Below are 19,328 nucleotides of genomic sequence, written 5' to 3'. Positions count from 1 at the left end.
GTTCTTTTGTCTTCGTGGTATAGTTTTTGCCAGGATATTGACTCATCAGTAGCACACAGGTTTCCAAAAACAGATCAACATTTACTAATGAAGTTACTTCAAAAACCAATTGTCTGCACTAGTGATGATTTAGTGTGTCATATCAAAGGGGGTGAATACTTATGCAATCAATTATTTTGTGTTTTATATTTGTAATTAATTTAGATCACTTTGTAGAGATCTGTATTCACTTTGACACAAAAGAGTTTTTTCTGTTGACCAGTGTCAAAAAAGTCAAACTAAATCCACTGATTCAATGTTGTAAAATAATAAAACTTAAAAGGATGGGTGTACAAGGGGGAGGTGAATACTTTTTATAGGCACTGTACAAACATATACAAATGTAATTCAGTTTTTTAAAAATATTCATCATGTTTTGCATTGTACTGCTACTGTAAATTTCATGACATTTGCCAGTGCTATTAAACCTGATTCTTCTACACAACACAGCAAGTCCAGTTGCCTTGATTTACTACTGCTTGATATACAATGACCTGGATGACTGAGGACCTTCATAGATAGATTCTGATTCTGATCTCATTTGAATCTATTGGATGTTGAAAGGCCTCAACAGTATGGATGTGGAGGGGAAGTTTCCTGTGGTGGGGGAGTCTAAGACCAGAGGGCACAGCCTCAGAGTAGAGGGACGTCCATTTAGAACGAAGATGAGGAGGAATTTCTTTAGCCAGAGAGTGGTGAATCTGTAGAATTAGTGGAGGCCCAGTCATTGGGTATATTTAAGGCAGAGGTTGATAGATTGTTGATGAATTTAGGGCATGAAGGGATATGGGGAGTAGGCAGGAGATTGGGACTGAGAGGGAAATAGATCAGCCATGATGAAATGGTGGAGCGGAGCAGATGGGCCAAATGGCCTAACTCTGCTCCTACATCATATGGTCTTATATTGAACTCAGAAGTTGAATCTAGTGTGCACACATTATTATGTTGCAGGTTAAATATCCAATGCAAATTTATAATCAACGTATGTAATTAATGTCATCATATACTGAGATTTACTTCCTGTGAGGCATTCACAGCAGAACTAAGAAATACCATAGAATTAATGAAATACTACACACAAAGACTGACAAACAACCAGTGTGCAAGAAGAGGCAATCTGTACAAATAAAAAATAATAATCATTGATAAATAAGTAGAAAATAATGCTGAGAACATGAGTTGTAGAGTCCTTGAAAGTGACTTGGTAGGTTGTGGAATCGGTTCAGATTTGAGGTTTAGTGCATGTAGCTGAAAGGTGAATTTAAAAGATCAGTAAATCAAATGATGTCAATGTGATTGTAACGTTATTACAGATAAAGGAAAGTATTTTGTCTTATGGGATAATGTTGATCAGTACTAGTGAGTTACAGCACGATCTTGTCACTCATTGTAACTGAAAAATGCTAACTGCATTACAAAGAATTTTCTAGGTTACACTTAAGAATTCTGCTGATGATTTTAATATTAATCATTTCTTGAAGATCTTATCGGTACTTGCTAACATTAAAAAGATAATGGAAACTATATGAATTATAATTGCAATGATAGTTTGAGACACATTGCAGATGTGGTTGGATAAAGGTATCGACTGGTACTTCCAGCATCCAGACACTGACTATAGGAAATATTTCAGGGTAGTTGCTTGCCAATAATCTTTTGCCTGCACATACAGTACATTGGGTTCAAATAAGATTACATGGAACTGTTAAATAAAATATGGAGTTTCACCCAGCAGTCTGGCCAAACAGCACCATGATAACTGGTCATCTTAACTCTGCCTGCATGCTTTGAAAGGAGCTGCTATGTTTGATGATTTAACAATCCTGGCACTTCAAAGCAGTTCTCGTTGTGAAGTGGTTTGAGGAATTTCTGCCAGGTGTGGTCAGGTGTGGCTTGAATGTATGTCTGACTGTTACTGCACTTGTTCTCAATGTACTGTCATCCAGATTTATTGTGTGGGAACGTACTCTGTCTGCAGCATTGCTGATCACGTTGCAGAGGTTGGTGTCATTTACCATTTCCATCAGGTCTCTGGGGATGTTGTCAAGTTTGCCGTTGGCTCTGCTAGATCATTCAACTGCATTCAAGTTCAAGTTTAATCCTCATTCAACCGCTCACATGTATACGGCTAAACAAAACAGCATTCCTCTGAGGTCCGAAACGCAGTACATATAGCACATATATTTACTATAGCACGTACAGTCACAAAATGGTATTGGCATAAGGCCCTGAGTGGCATGAGATGAGGAACTGCTGCCTACTTGTCCTGGAGCCACGTTTCTGCAGGAACAAGTAGGCAGCAGTTCCTCATCTCGCACAGATGAAGGCAGATTAGCTTGTCTTCCACTGGGTCAGCCATAGGCAATCAACCGTGTCTGCATTGATGATGCAGGTGAAGGCAGTGGTCAGAATATTGTCAGTAGTCTGACAGCCGCTGACTGTAAACAAGCTGACAGGAGCTCACTGCTCCTGCTTGATCCACTGACTTATCCAGCGGATCGTTTGCTCAGTTTCAGAATTATTTGTCACATGTTCATTGAAACAGACAGTGAAATGCAGTGTTTGCATTAACAAGCAACAAACTCAAGGATACACTGGGGACAGGATATCCTGGATTTTGACCTTTTGCCGCCTTTTATTCATTGACCTCCGGCTGTCGACCCCAGGACTTGCTGATCACAGTTGCTCCATGTTCTAGCATCTGCACGCTCTTGTACTTCCACTTGTTTTCACAGCTGGAGTATATATGTTGGCTAGCTGGGGCAAAGAAATCGTGTACGTTACCTCTGCTATGAGGGAGCCAGACACCTCCTTGGGTTCACTGATGGTGAAGTTGCTCCCTGCAGCAGAATGTTCAACAATTGTTACCTTTTGATTATATCAATAGCCCTGGAGCTACCCTCGGAACCAGGGGTAATTTCAAAGGAAATGTGAGGAGCAAGTTTTGTTCCCCAGAGAGTGACAAGTGCCTAAAATGGGGTGATAGTGGAGGCAGACACATTAGGGACTTTCAAGAGACACTTAGGTGGGCACATGAATGTGAGGAAAATGGAAGGATGTGGACATTGTGTAGGTAGAGATTAGTTTAGCTGGTCATTTGATTAATAATTTAATTGGCTCAGGACGGAAGGACCTATTCCTGTGCTGTACTGTTCTATGATTTAAGGTATCACTCAAGGTCATAACATTGCAGAGCATTCTCAACATTGCATACATTATTTACTACTATCCTTAAAACCATAGCTTTTCTCAATTTGAGGGTCCAAGTTGACCTAAGCACAGGGGCCTGCTTTTCCATAGTTTTCCCAGCGCTTGACTGAAGGGTGGAGAGGTTCACTGCAGACAAGATGTCACCATTGCAGCCACTGTGAGTTCTTGATCACTGTTGTCTCCTCTATCTGCTTCTGGTCTTCCTAGCTGGTGTCCCTGGTCTCTCGGTACTGGGGTGCATCAGACTCTATGCTGGTAACAGTCTCCTGGAGCTGGGGTGCATTCAGCCATTCTCGAACTCTTGAAGTTGTGATATAGTGAACCCTGCCCCACTCCCATTCTCCCAGAGGTGAATGCATTTGGTAGTTGGCTTATTATTGTCACAGGTAACTAAATGCAATGAAAAGCTTTTTCACATGTCATCCAAATGGATTATTCCACATCAAGTTTGTATGAAAGGTAAAACAATAACAGGTTGCGAAGATTAATTGTTACAGTTACATAGAAAGTGCAATTCATGTAGACAATTGACACGCAAGGTCTGTGAAGATATAGACTGAGTGATCAAGATTTCACCTTTATCAGACAGGAGGTTTGTCTGTTCAACAGTCTTGGATAGTGGCTGGCTTTGAGCCATGTGGTATGTGTTGTCAAGCTTTTGCTTTTTTTGCTCAGTGGAAAGAGGGGAATTACTCAAAGTCAAAGTAAATTTATTATCAAAGTACGTACATGTCTCCATATACGGCCTTGAGATTTATTTTCTTCCAGACATTTACATGAAAATAAAGAAATACAGTAGAATTTATGAAAAACTATACACAAAGACTGGCAAACAACCATTGTGCAAAAGAAGACAAATTGTGCAAATATATAGATGACACACCACGGTAGCCTAGCGGTCAGCATGATGCTATTACAGTTCGGGGCATTCCAGAGGCTGGAGTTCAATTCCAACACCATCTGTAAGGAGTTTGCACATACTCCCTGTGAAATGCATGGGTTTCCTCCAGTTTCCTCCCACAGTCCAAAGACATATCGGTCAGTAGGTTAATTGGTCATTGTAAATTGTCCTGTGATTAGGCTCGGGTTAAAGAGGGGGGCGGCGCAGCTTGTTGGGTCTGTTCTGCATTGTATTTCTAAAAAAATATATATATAAATAGATAGCTAAATAAACGATACTAATAACATGAGTTGTAATTAATTGAAAGTAATTTGAAAGTAATTCTATAGATTGTGGAATCAGTTCTGAGTTTAGGTGAGTGAAGTTATCCATGCCAATTCTGGAGCCTGATAGTTGTAGGGTAATAACTGCTCCTGAAGCTGGTGGTGTAGGGAACCCGTACCTCCCGTCTGATGATATCAGTGAGAAGAGAGCATGGCCTGTCTGGTGGGGGACCTTGATGTTGGATGCTGCTTATTTGTGGCTGTGTTCCATGTGCAGTGGGAGGGAGGGCTTTGCCTGAGATGGACTGGGCTGTGTCCACCACTCCCATTCCTGGCCATTAATGTTTCTGTACCAGGCTGTAATGCATCCAGTTTTGATACATTTCACTGTGCATATATAGAAGTTTGTCAAAATTTTAGATGGCATGCCAATCTACACAAGCCTCTAAGAAAGGAGAGGCGTGGTAATGCTTTCTTTGCGATGGCACTTAAATGAGCATCCCTTACCTCCGCAAATGCTGCTTGAGTCACTGAGTTCTTATTTTCTGCTTTCAGTTTTGCTGAAGCTGGGGTGCATCAGATGCTGCGTGTTACTAACCTCCTGGAGATATTCTCGGCTGTTTTATTTCCTCTTTGCAGTATTGAGCTTTGTCCTTGGACAGAGAAAAGCTGCTGACATCCATCTGGAATATCTGCTGCATCTTTCCACTCCCCTGCAGTTGTACGGGATCACTTTTCTTTTGGGAAGTACGCTTGGTACCTTATTTCTCTTCACCACCTGCTCCTCACTGGAGTAAAGTAGACAACTTACTTAACGCCGACCTAAATCAGATGGGTTCTGAGTAGTTGAAACCTATTCAGGCTGGACCTCTTCTTCAATGCTGAAGCAGGTATTACCAGCACACTTACAGACCGCTCTGCATGAGTGGACCCTGCTATATGTACCATTACCCTCTGGGAATTGCAAAGTGCACCACAACTCCTTTCTACATTGGTACGCCAGCCTGGAAGAAAAGTCACGTGCTTTGTAAAATCCATAATGATTTTTAATTGAAATTTAGGGAAGTAGTAGACAAAATAGTGTTGTTGCATGATCTCATTTATCGGTAGTGACAGTTCATCTCTGCTTGAGCGTTAGGCAAGAGTGAAGTTGTAAATGCTGGCCGGTTATATAATCCCCAGCGAATCTTATCATAATAGATGTGCTGCCATTTTCTCAACATTATCAAGAAGGCAGAATTGCACTTGCAAAATGTACAATATTGCTGAGACTTTCTCAAGGCTTTGTAATATTGTCATTGTACATCTGGGTCACCATGACTGAGGAAACGATTGAGCAAGCAGTTTATCCCATCCGTTAGGCCACTTTATACTGTCCTGGGATTTTTCCTTCCTTCCCCTATTTCTCAGTGAAAATTAGATGGTTCAGTTCCCAAATGTGATTGTAAATTTTAGTCATAGTCATAAAACACTACAACACAGAACTTCAGCCCTTCTACTCCATGCCGAAATATTAATTTGCCTAGTCCCATCAACCTGCTCTTGGACCATACCCCTCCCATCCAAGTTTCTATCCAAATTTGTCTTGTGTTGAAATTAAACTCAAATCCACCACTTCCATTCGCAGCTCATTCCACACTCTCACCAACCTTTCAGTGAAGAAGTTTCTCTCACGTTCCCCTTAAACAGTACACCTTTCACGTTTAACCTATGACCTCTAGTTCTAGCCTTATCCAACATCAAGGGGGGGAAAAGCCTGCTTGCATTTATCCTAACTATTATTTGTATAATCTTTGGTCTGCTTAGTAAATTTTAAAGGTGTTACTGTGAATTAAACATATTCCTCAAAGTGACCTGAGCGCAGTTTGATCCCTTTCTCACCAGTCAGAGTTAAACAGCCAGGTTTTAGTGATATATTACTGATACAGAGATCAGACCAAAGTCTATGTATATCTGTTTCTTACACAAGGACTTTCAATGTTAACATTATCATACTGTACATCCAGAAAATTTACAATTCATGAAAGCTTTTTTCAGAATTCCAGTGATCCCAAAAGGGACAAACACAATGGACTTCTACTAATCACAGAAAAAAAAATTTGCAGATGTGAAAGTCTAAGCAACACATATAAAATGGTGGAGTTCTAATGAAGGGTCTCGGCTCAAAAATGTCCACTCTTTACTCTTTTCCATAGATGCTGCCTGGCCTGCTGAGTTCCTCCGGCATTTTGTGTGTTTTGTTTAGACTTCTGCTAATAACTTCATCCACCTATCAGTCACTTTTGTTCCAATCAGCGAAGTGGTAAGGGCCAAACGTAATTGATGTTTGTGTGCTGAGAAAAATGACAATACTACATCATGTAATTTTTTAGATTTCTGCAAAGATTTGTGTCTTTTGATCCCACTGAAGTTCAAAGTAAATTTATTATTGAAGTACACATATATCACCATATACTACCCAGAGATTAATTTTTGTAAGCTTTCACAGTAGAACAAAGAAATACATTAGCATCAATGAAAAACTACACACAAAGACCAACTAATAGCCAATGTGCAAAAAAAAGACGCAAACATTAAAGAAGGATAATAATAGATAACTAAATAAGTCAATAAATAATACTGGGAACATTAGTTGTAGAATCCTTGAAAGTGAGTCCATAGGTTAATGCATCAGTTCCATGTTGAGGTGAGCGAAGTTATCCGCGCTGGTTCAGGAGCCTGATGGTTGGAGGGTAAGAGCTGTTCCTGAACCCAGTGGTGTGGACCCTAGGGCTCCCGTAAAGCAGCAACAAGGGAGCATGGCCTTTGAACAGTCTAAAATTTAAACCTGAAATGGTTGGCAGATTTTGTGCTCATGTGATCCACAGAAATAAAAGTCAATTATTATATTATTCCTGAATTGTCAATGGTTTATAACGCACTGGTGAATAGACTGAATTCTTAGATCATAAAAAAGAAGCTATCTGAAAAATTTCAACACTTGAATGTTCCCTTTTAACATAATAGTAATATTATTTTGCTTCAGTTCTCTATGCCCTTAACACGTACACCTCTTTGAAAGATCAGGGTATTAAATTTGTTAGTCTGACGTTGAGCACTGGATTCACAGATGTGCTTTTCTTTGCAAGAACAGCAACATCTTTTCATGTAACACTTTAAAAGAGTAAAACATCCTTTGGACTTTATAAAAGGAACATCTAATAAAATCACATACCCTGCCATACAAGGGGTATTAGTGCAGATTATCAGAAGCTTGGTTGAAGAAAAAGGATTTAAGGATCGTCATCTTAGAAGAGGAAAGGACGTCTGAGAATTAGAGAGACGGAATAGACTGCAGATGCTGGAATCTGGAGCCCCACTGGATTCCCTTCCCTATCTCAAAGGTTCGATAATTCAGTTTAATATCTGAGAATGTGCACAGTATACAATCTGAAATTCTTATTCTTTGCAAACATCCACAAAACAGAATAAACCCCAAAGAATGAATGACGAAAACATCAGGATTCCAAATCACACCCCCCGTGCATAAACAGTAGCTACAGCTTCAACCCTCCCCACTTGCACCAGCAAAAGATATATAGTTTTGTGTTCCTGCTTACTACTCTCCTAACTATCTCCACCGTCACTCTTACCTTCCCAACCTGGTCATCTGCATTTTGTCCTTTATTTATTTCTACCTACCATCTACCTGCCTCCGTCTTCCAACTCCACCTTTGTCTTTCCTGATGAGGGGGTTTTGACCCAAAATGTCCCCACAGTCACTGCTCAGCCTACTGAGTCCCTCCAGCAGATTGTTTGTTGACCCAGACAGCACAACTTGTTTTAATGCCTCTGAATTTGACGACAATAGACTTCTATTAATACAATAAGCAAAACAAATGAGAGCAAAGGGTTAAATATTGTTTGTACAAAAATGCCTCTTGACAATAAGTGACAGCAGCAGAATAAAAAAGAAAAAAACATTTGTACGTTTGATTAAACTGCCACTTAAATTAACAACTCTTACTAAAGCTGCAGCTGGTGCATTAAAAACCATATTTGACCAGAGGGACTGTAAAAAGGATTTGCATGATATTACAAGTGCAATGAAACATTTATTTGCAGAAGCATCACACGTCACATTAAACACAAAACATTCATAAGAAAAACATAAATTAAACATAAATTATATAAAATTATACCAGAAAGAACAGAATTAGAATAAAAAGAAGCCTCAGTCCACTATAATACTAAGTGGGCATAGTGTTGCTGCACCAAGGTTGCGATTACACTTGGGCAGGTTAGTTCAAACTTTTTTGAATAGATAATATTTTTGAAGCTGGTGGGAACCTCAGAGCACAGAAGCGAAGAAGCCAATACCCTGGGGCTGTGGATTTAGTTTAATTAGTGGAAGGTGTACCCAAAGAGAAGCAGGCGGTCTGGTACTAGCAGTCTGAAAAGCTGATGGGAACAGATTTCCTCGTTACGTTTAAAACATAACTGAGTGAGCGCTTTAAGATCTTGAACATGCAGAACCACAGATCAAGACCATAGGCTTTTATCTAGTGCTGTCATACAGAAGGGGAACAGACCCTTCAGCCCAACTGGTTCATGCCAATCAAGATGCCTGTCCAAGTTAGTCCCATTTGCCCCATATTTCTCTAAACCAGGGGTTCCCAACTTTTTTATACCATGGAGTCCATGAACCCCAGGTTGGGAACCCCTCCTCTAAACCATTCCTGTGAGTCTGATTTATTTATCACATATACACCGACCACAAATGTCCATGGCTGTATGATTATGGCTAACTCCAATGGGTAGTATAATGCTCCTGTCAAGCCTCCTGCGTAGCACAAACATACCCCCTTGTCTGACAATGACCCCCTTCATCTCTCTGCTTCTGGGCTGAAGACACAGAGAAGAGGCAAATAGGATAAACAATAATCAAAGCAGGAAGTGCTGAAAAATTCACACCAAGTTAATGTTTCAGGTTTATGGTTTGTCATCAGATTGTCAGTGTACACATTTCCAGCATTTGCATTTTAGTTAGATTTTCAGAAGGAAAAAGTCGAGGCTGAATAATTCTCCCAACACTAGAGTAAAAATAACCTAAAAGTGGAAAAAAACCCAGTATTTCACCTGCCCACTGAGGTGTCCCTTTTTCATTTATAAGGATTAGTTTTTGAAGAGACATGTCTTTTGAGCTGCCAGAGAATCTAATGGAGATGCCTTTGAGATGGTGAGACATGGGCCCTGCCAACTGGATCATCCCTCGGAGGGCAAAAAACATTCATGCTGTTTAGAAGGGAAATTAACGTGTAATGTGTAATTAAGTGTAAACAGCGGAAAATAATGATATTTATCCATGGATCCTCTTTTAATTAAAATGGCCCATCACTTCCTTCTAGTTTTATAATATTTCTTTTTGCACATGCTTCCAATTGAATGCAAAAATGTTGCATTACGTAATAGTACCAGTAAGTACTTCAAAGGCTAAACTTAATTCAGTTTAGCTGTTCCTTCTGAAAGAAAAGCCCTGGAATTTTTATGCATCTCTATAGACAAGGGCGGATGCTGATTGCCCTGGCATATCACTCAGCACATTTAAGCAAAGGAAGGATCTCTGTCTAACAAAGAGTTCATGTTGTTTGAAAAACATATGGAGAAGTAGCATGATCTAGCATACTGCCAAGTCATGATCCTTGAAGGCATTAAAGCATTAAGGCAAATCAAAGGGGATGGGAGCATACAGTGAGATTACCAATGTGTTCTTACAGCTGGGACCCATGGAGGGCAAAATAGTGAAACCATGACCTTTCATCCCAAAACAGGCATAGCATATTTTAAGCTGCAGGGGGTGTGTGGACAAGGAAAAGGGTAGGGTAGGGACCAGCTTTTGGGAAGGGACCATCACTGTCCAAATGATGCAAATGCTGTTGATAGCATTTAACTGAGTGGAATGATCTTGTTAATCAAAGTTGAGTATAAATAGAAGGAGATGAATGAAGGGAGTATTGAAGAAAAAGAGCAATATTGGAATTATGTTACACCACACCAGCAGTAAGGACTGGATGGTTAAAATATGAGCAGGGATTATGCAAACTTTCCGATTCAGAAGGTTAAAGTGCTTGAAATTCTCAAGATATTACAGGGAACAGATTGAATAGAGAGAAAGAAATATTTTTTGATGTTGGAAAGTACAGTGCTAAAGGCTGTAGACTCAAAGTCAGAGCTACACTCTCAAAAGTAAAATTATGAAGTAATTCTACATGCAGAGGGAGATGTATGTTTAGATTTTCCAAATGTAATTGTTCCTTTGGATCTAAAATCGATGAACATTTTGGAACTGGGGCACTAAGAGATAAGGAGAAAATGTGGGAATATGGAATGAGGTCACAAATTAGCCATGACCTCAGTGAATGGAACAGGCTCCAAGATTCATATTCCTAGCCTAATGTTCTTTGAGTAATAGCATTAAATATTGTATTAATTCACTTCTCTTACATTTGTCACTTTTTGTGGCCCTCCTTTAATGCGTGGGCATTGTTTTGATGTAGGATTTTCTGGCCCTCTCACCTTGTCTGTTTGTTACCATTCTCCAGCTTAATGGCTCCTCCTGTCTGAATTGGTGACAAGGCTGTGGGAATGACCCAAGAGAGTGTGCAGTGCAGGTTCTTACAAAGGTATTAGGGCGCCATGGTAGTGTAATGGTAATGTGACGCTATTACAGGTTGGGCCATCGGAGTTCTGAGTTTAATTCTGACATTGAGTTTATACGTCTCACTCCGTCAATGTGTGGGCTTTCTCTGGCTGCTCCACTTCCCTATCATATTCCAAAGACGTGCCAGTTAGAAGCTGAACTGGTCATTGTAAATTGTCCTGTGATTAGGTTAGGGTTAAATAGGTGGGTTGCAGGGCAGCATTGCCCTTTGGGACAGAAGGACCTGTTTCATGCTGCACCGCTAAAACAAAATAAGTGTAAATCAAAGTGGAATGCGTTGTAGTATGTATAAGAATGTGTATACACAGTTATAGTGACAGCTACATTCACAGCAGCATCATATTGACAGAGCTATCAAGAGAAACACAGATTAAACATAGACAATTTTTACAAGAGTTCAAAGAGAAAAATGTACACTTTTGTGCAAAGTGATCAAAGAGGACATATATATTTAAGACAAGGTTTGATAGAGTTTTACATAGTAGGGGAAATGAGGTTTTTGGGGAAAAGGCAGGTAGGTGAAGATGAGTCCATGGCCAAATCAGCCATGATCTTATTGAATGGTGGAGCAGGCTCGACAAATCAGATGGCCCAGCCCTACTCCTATTTCTTATGCTCTTATGACATAGTGTTGCTAAAATGTACTGATTAGGGTTGTGCATATTGCTTCAATAATTGAATGGAGAGAAGGAAGCAGCTGGTCTTGAACCTGGTCGAGTCTCTGTGAGTCAACTATGAATGTTGAAAACCCAAGGTTTGCGAGTGCAAGTCCATTGGAGGCCAAGGGGCCAGAAATGCATGCCCTAGGGTTAGAGGAGTGTGTGTGTGTGTGTGTACCTGTGTGTTTGTGTGCATGGGAGAGAGGCAGGTAAGATTCTTGTTTTTGTTGTTGGTGCTTGTACTTTCTGCAAGTATTGGAATGCTATGTTGGCACTGGAATGTATGGTGGCATTTGCAGTCTGCCCCCGGCAAACCCTTACGTTGTGTTGGTTGTTAGTGCAAATGATGCATTTCACTATTATTTCAATGTACATGTGATAAATAAATGAATCAGTATCTCAATATGGTAGTGTGGGACTTTAGGCTTCTATACCTCCTTCCTGATGGTAACAACAAACAGGTGGCATGGCTAGGATGGTGGGAATCTTTGATGATAGATGTTCTTTTCCTGAGGTAGCCAGTGGTAAGGAGGGAAATGCTGGAGGTGTATTGGGCAGAGTCCTCTATTCTCTGCAGCTTCTTATATTCCTATACATCGAACATAATTAAACCAAAAGGCACAGGAGCAGAATTAGGCCATTTGGGCCATCACGTCTGTTGTGCCATTCCATCATGGCCTGATTTATTATCCCTCTCAACCCCATTCTCCTGCCTTCTTCCCGTAACCCTTTAATGCCCTAACTAATCAAGAATCTATCAATCTACACTTTAAATATACCCAATGACTTGGCCTCCACAGCTGCCTGTTGCAATGAATTCCACAGATTCACTAGCCTCTGGCTAAAGAAATTCCTCCTCATCTCTGTTCTAAATTGATGCCCCTCTATTCTGAAAGTGTGTTCTCTGATCCTAGACACCCCACCATAGGAAACATTCTCTCTATATCCACTCTGTCAAGACCTTTCAACATTCAGTAGGTTTCAATGAGATCCCCTCTCATTCTTCAGAATTTCAGTGAGTACAGGCCCAGAGCCATCAATGGTCCTCATAACCTTTTCAATCCCACAATCATTTTCATGAACTTCCTTTGAACCCTCTCCAATGTCAGCACATCCTTCCCTAGATAAGGGGCCCAAAACAGCTCCCAATACTCCAAGTGAGGTCTTACTAGTACCTTATAAAGCCTCAACATTACATCCATGCTTTTGTATTCTAGTCCTCTTGAAATGAGTGTTAACATTGTATTTACCTTCCTCACCACTGTCTCAACCTGCTAGTTAACCTGTAGAGAATCCAGCATGAGGACTCCCAAGTCCCTTTGCACCTCAGATTTTTGTATTTTTTTTCCACTTAGAAAATAGTCTACACTTTTATTTCTTTTACCAAAGTGCATGATGCTGTATTCCATTTGCCACTTCTTTGCTCATTCTGATCTGCCTAAACCCTTCTGTAACCTCCCTACTTCCTCTAAGCTTCCTGCCATTCCACCTATAATCTGCAAACTTGGCCACATCTTTACTAATCAGTAACTTATCAACCTCTGCTTTATGTATACTCAATGATTTGGCATTCACAGCTGTCTGTAGCAAGGAATTCCACAGATTCACCACCTACATAAGCCATTGTTGGGGGTGCCCCTGAACTCACTTCCAATCCAAATGAGCAGATAGTTCTTTACCATTTAAAAATATCAAATACCTGTTTAATTCAAATTACTTTGCACCACCCTTGCTTTCTTTAAAAAAAGAGCAGAGCAAAAGCTGGAACATGTTTCCTTTGCTATATTTTTTCATAGTGCTTTGCTGTCATCAAGGTGACTTGCAGCAGCAGCTCTGTTCTCTAAGGTAATGGAAGCATAAGGTGGCCAGCAACACGCAAGCAGACGCTGAGTGACGCCAATGCTTTTCTCATGAAGGCTGCTCAGGGATGTTTGATCTTCAGCCAGTTGGCTGTACAGTGTGAAAAGCTACACTTAAATTTTGATAGTATGTTAACAGGGAAGAAAATAAGTGTTTAAAGACATGGGACAAAATAGCACAAACACTGTCATTCCGATCTTCAGTGCAGATGGTTGACTTCTAAAAGGACCAATGTTCTCTCTGGATGATTAATAATATATCAGGACACAGCTTTGAACCAAATACAATGTTATGGAACATATTGAAGAATTTCTTCATAAAGGTTTGTTTGCTTTGCTACCTCAAATGTAAAACCTGTATTAAAAATCTTATCATTTGTCATACAGTGAAATGTTTCCCTTTTGTAGGGAGTTCTGACAGAATGATTCCACTTCGCAAGATCGTGTGGCAGAAGTTAAACAGGTGTGCCCGCCCCTCCCCATCACAAATGAGGAGCTCTGTGGACAAACAATCCCATCCAACACACACAGCTGTTGAGTGGTGAAATGGGATTGAAAACCTCCATTGAAAGGAGGTCCTATTCTGTCAGGCAACTCCAAAGGATGTTCCAGGAAAGGTTCAAAAGAAAGTGCCTAGATTAGAACTGCTTTTGTTCTGCTTCACGGGTTGACATGAAAGGTTTGGCCAGAGTCCCAGATGGCAGATGTTTGGGTCCCAGCTACTTGCACTTCTTCTGTCCCACAAATGCCATTGGTATGAAATAATTGATATTTACTCTGCCATGCATCTATATTTTTTTGTGTTTAATAAAAATGGCAAATGGACCAATTCATTTTTTTTTAAAGCCTTTTCTAGATTCACAGAATCATTTATTTTAAAATTGGAACAATTTGATCAGAGCAATGAGGAATGAGGCATGGGAGGTGCATGCTCTGGAAATGCTGCACTGGTGTAAGAATAGGAAGCCCTTGAAGCACTTCCTTATAACCCAAGCCTTGCATGGTGCAGTGGCTTGTAACCAGAAGACAAAGGGAGTGAATATCAGTCTGAGCTAATTAAATTAATCTGAGACAATAACTGAGACAATGCAGTCGGTCTTAGAAGCTTAATGTTAAAGTTTAATACATACAACTGTGTTGACAGTTTAAATATTTCAAACCTGATCCTAACTCTTCCATCTCAGAATTTAAATTAAGAAATAAGAACTTGAAGTAGACCTGATTTGAACCTGCTTTGCAAAGCAGAAATGTCATGGGTGATTAGAGTCACAGAATTAAGCAGCAAAAACAGGTCCTTTACCAACTCATTCTTGCTGACTAATGTCTCTACTTGAGCTAGTTTGGTTTGATTGTGTTCAGCCCTCTAAACCTTTCCTGCCGATGTATCTGTCCAAGTATCTTTTGAAAGCTGCATTTATACCTGCCTGTACCAATTCCTCTAGCAGCCTGTTCCACATATCTACCACACTCTGTATGAAAAACATGCCCCTCAATTCCTCTTTAAATCTTTCCTTCTTAATTTAACTCTATGCCCTCAGTGTTTTCTATGCCCTTCCCTGGGGTCAATTATCTGTGAGCCTTCATCTTATCTATGCCCCCACCCATTATTTTATAAACCTTAAATGAAAAGATCCCCTGAAGCTGGAAATCCAAGCTGCTGGAGGGACTCAGCAGGCCAGGCAGCATCTATAGAAAAGAGTACAGTTGACGTTTCAAGCCGAGACCTTTTGTCAGAAAGGGCCTTATAATCCTCTCTAAATTCACCCCTCAGCCCTCCTATGCTCCTGTCCCAGCCAATCCAGTCTCTCCTTATAACTCAAGCTGTCCAGTGCAGGTAACATCATAGAGTCCTACAGTTCAGAAACAGGCCTTTCAGCCCAAATGGTCTATGCCGAACAAGATTCCCATCTTAACTACCCAACTTTGTCCTATAAACCTTTCCTGTCTGAGTAACTGTCCAATTTCTTTACAAAAGCTGGAATCTTTGTGAAACTTTTCTGAACTCTTTCCAACTTAATGACATCCTTCTTAAAGCCAGACAACCAGAACCACACACAATCTCTACCTTTAGTCTACTTTGCCTCTCAGCCCCTGTACCACTAGATTCTCTTGGTTTTGACTGGGATGGGCCATGATGTAAGCAGCCAGCAACCTCTGCAAGTGTGCTTGTTATAAGTATTTTCATGAGATTTGCGGGACTTGATTTAATCAAATTTTAATAGCAGTCAGGTGTTGGGAAACGCAATAACTGAAGGGAGCCAGGGACAGTCTCACGGAGAAGGTAAATATCATTCTAGGACTGCAGAGGACCAAGAGGATCCTGAACATTTTTCACCCCATATCTGCTTCTCTTCACTGCCCCAGAAAAAGATCCTCAAAGAGGAAGGAAATCCGAACTGATCTTGCAAACCTATTTTGGAGCCCGCCCTGCTCAGAAGTGCCAAAGCACGGAATCTTCTCGAAGTGATACTCCCTACAATGAAGAAAAAGCTTCTCAGTTTACAGGAAAACGCATTCCATCAATATCCCCATTTCCCACCTATTTAACACCAAACCGGCCCGAGCTCGGTATCCACTGATGTCAAATTAGTAATCTCATTCAGAAATCAGAACCACAGCTGGTGTAGAGTTTTTTGAACCACCTTTTTGGAACAGAGGAGAGGTAAAACAGCTGGCCCTGTTACTTCATTTAATTGTTAACAGAGAGTGCCTTAAATATGTAAGTGTTTCATTTACCTGCTCAAAGTCCTAATTAAACATGCGCCTTTCAAATCAGGCCAAAAGGAGCTCTTGCTTGCTCCCATAATTTTACCTGTCCAATTACAGTATAGGTTATATCAGATTTTTACATTTCTATTGAACTTTTCTTTTTTTCAGTCTCTTGCTCTGGACCCAAAGCAATCACCCAGACCTTGATTGTATCCTGGCAGGATTTCACTCGATGTTTTATCTTTCACTCGATGTTTTATCTTTCTAAGTGAGGCAAAGTGGGCAGCAAAGCTTTAGGAGGAAACCAAAGGGTCCAGAAATAGACAGAATCGCTTTTGTAGTCTCAAAACTGGGAGAAAATGGATAAAGTCTCTCCCTCTCCACCTCCCTCTCTCATATGCTTTTCTAAATAAGTGTAATTAATGCATTAGCACAGAAACACCAAGTTCATGCCAGTCAATTAGAATTCTATACTAATCCCATTTTATTTATTCCACATTTCCATCAATGCCTCCCGTGGTTCCACCTCGTACCACATACTAGGGGAAATTCTCAGTGGCCAATTAACCTCCTAGCTCATATGTCTTTAGGATGTGGAAGGAGAGCAGAGCGTGCAGAGAAAACCCACACAGTTACGGTGGGAACAGAAACAGACCTCCACACAAACAACACCAGCGCTGAGCCTTGCTACAGCTGCTGTACAGGCTGCATCAATTTGAACCCACAGGCACTTTCCTCCAGGTTAATGTGTGCTATCATTATATACAGCATGCTAAGGGGGTATATCGGGTGTTCAGGGAGGGGTAGTACCTTTGGTGAAGGGGCTTGTCCTTCCAATCTGGGGCAGCTCACTGGACACTCAGCTCTCACCTGTGACCCTAAATCGATCTTTTCATGCGACAGCAGCCACACCCTGGTACACTGGTTCGACTGACAGGCTAAACCAGGTGAGGGTAACCGTCGGGTCCTGCATCCTGGTGAGATGTGGACATTCATGTGAAGTCGGCTCCATTGGACTGGGCAGTTGAGATCTACGGAGAGATCCAGTGGCTGAGAAGGCGATTCTGCGAGGCTCTGTGGAGAGCAAGTGGCACAACAAGGCACAGATGAACTCATCGTCATGCAATGCAACAAAGGACGACCCCAGTTGTGACAAGTACTCATACCACTGGACCTGGACTTCCGAGGTCGAGAGAGTGGAATTGCCCCAATACAATGGCTGTCCCACTTTAAAAACACTCCTGCACAGGTGTCCTTTCATCATCAGATACGACAGGCAGCCACCACAGCAAGCTGTAATAATTTTTCTCAGTAACTTAAGGGCAAAAATGCAAATCAGAAGAATCAGAATCAGGGTTATTATCACCGGCACGTGATGTGAAATTTGTTAACTTAGCAGCCGCGGTTCAATGCAATACATAATGTAGCAGAGAGAGTAAAAATAATAATGATAATAATAAATAAAATAAAACATAATAAATAAGAAAATCAATTACGTATATTGAATAGATTTTTTTTTAAATGTGCAAAAACAGAAATACTGTATATTAAAAAAGTGAGGTAGTGTCCAAAGCTTCAAAGTTCATTTAGGAATCGGACGGCAGAGGGGAAGAAGCTGTTCCTGAATCGCTGAGTGTGTGCCTTCAGGCTTCTGTATCTCCTACCTGATGGCAGAGGGGAAGAGGCTGTTCCTGAATCGCTGAGTGTGTGCCTTCAGGCTCCTGTACCTCCTCCCTGATGACGGAGGGGAAGAGGCTGTTCCTGGATCGCTGAGTGTGTGTCTTCAGGCTCCTGTACCTCCTCCCTGATGGAGGAGGGGAAGAGGCTGTTCCTGGATCGCTGAGTGTGTGTCTTCAGGCTCCTGTACCTCCTCCCTGATGACGGAGGGGAAGAAGCTGTTCCTGAATCGCTGAGTGTGTGTCTTCAGGCTCCTGTACCTCCTCCCTGATGGTGGAGGGGAAGAGGCTGTTCCTGGATCGCTGAGTGTGTGTCTTCAGGCTCCTGTACCTCCTCCCTGATGACGGAGGGGAAGAGGCTGTTCCTGGATCGCTGAGTGTGTGCCTTCAGGCTTCTGTATCATACCAAATTGCCTGCTTGGTCTCTGACAGCTAACACCATTGCATTGAACACTTGCACCAAACCATCTCTATAGATCCACTGACAAATTATATCTAAAAGAAAAAGGAATCTTCCTTACCCTAGTTTTATGATGTAATTGATTAGGGTGGGTGAAAGAGACTGGATGAGTAGTCCTGGGATTGCAGCAGATATTACACTTCACAGCATTAGAACAATGGGCTGAGTGGCCTCTTTCTGTTCTGTAAATGTAAATGATTGATTCGTTGAGACAGGGTCTGCTGAAGGAGGTAAAACCATAGAACATTACAGCGCAGTACAGGCCCTTCAGCCCTCCATGTTGTGCTGACCCATATAATCCTTAAAAATAAAGCTGGGTTGAAAGTTTCAGAAGGAAAATAAAACAAATTATATTCCTTTAGACCTTTCCAATTATATTTTTTACTTCCTCTTTGACCACTAGAAGATGTGAGGCAGTGCCCTGAAGCCAGGAAAGCAGTGCTGGCAAAATTAGCAGAGCAGTCTTAACACATTTATGTGGCAGATGATTACTCATTTAATTGAAATGGGTCACCTCCTTCAGTAAAATATTCCTCTTGAAAGGAGTAGACCCGTATTGACAGGGCCGTTTATTTTTGTTTGGCTCCATTCCTGGAACACCCAGGCATGTGCTGGGTGATGTGGCTGTTCGAGAGTTGTTCACGAGGGAAAACCAGAACATTTAGAGAATGTGCTGGGATGTTTTTCTCGATTCTCCCCACAAATTGTGCTGTTAAACCAACAATTCTCATTTGAAGGTTTCCTTCATTTATTTTCCATCGGCGTGAACTTGCGATGGGTCTTCAGCCCCAACAGTCTTGGCTGCCCTGCAGTTCTGGGCCACCCGTGATGTGAAACTTACAGTGAGCAGCG

Source organism: Hemitrygon akajei, chromosome 4 (assembly GCF_048418815.1).
Source record: "Hemitrygon akajei chromosome 4, sHemAka1.3, whole genome shotgun sequence".
Classification (NCBI taxonomy): domain Eukaryota; kingdom Metazoa; phylum Chordata; class Chondrichthyes; order Myliobatiformes; family Dasyatidae; genus Hemitrygon; species Hemitrygon akajei.
Note: the sequence above shows the minus strand (reverse complement) of the source record.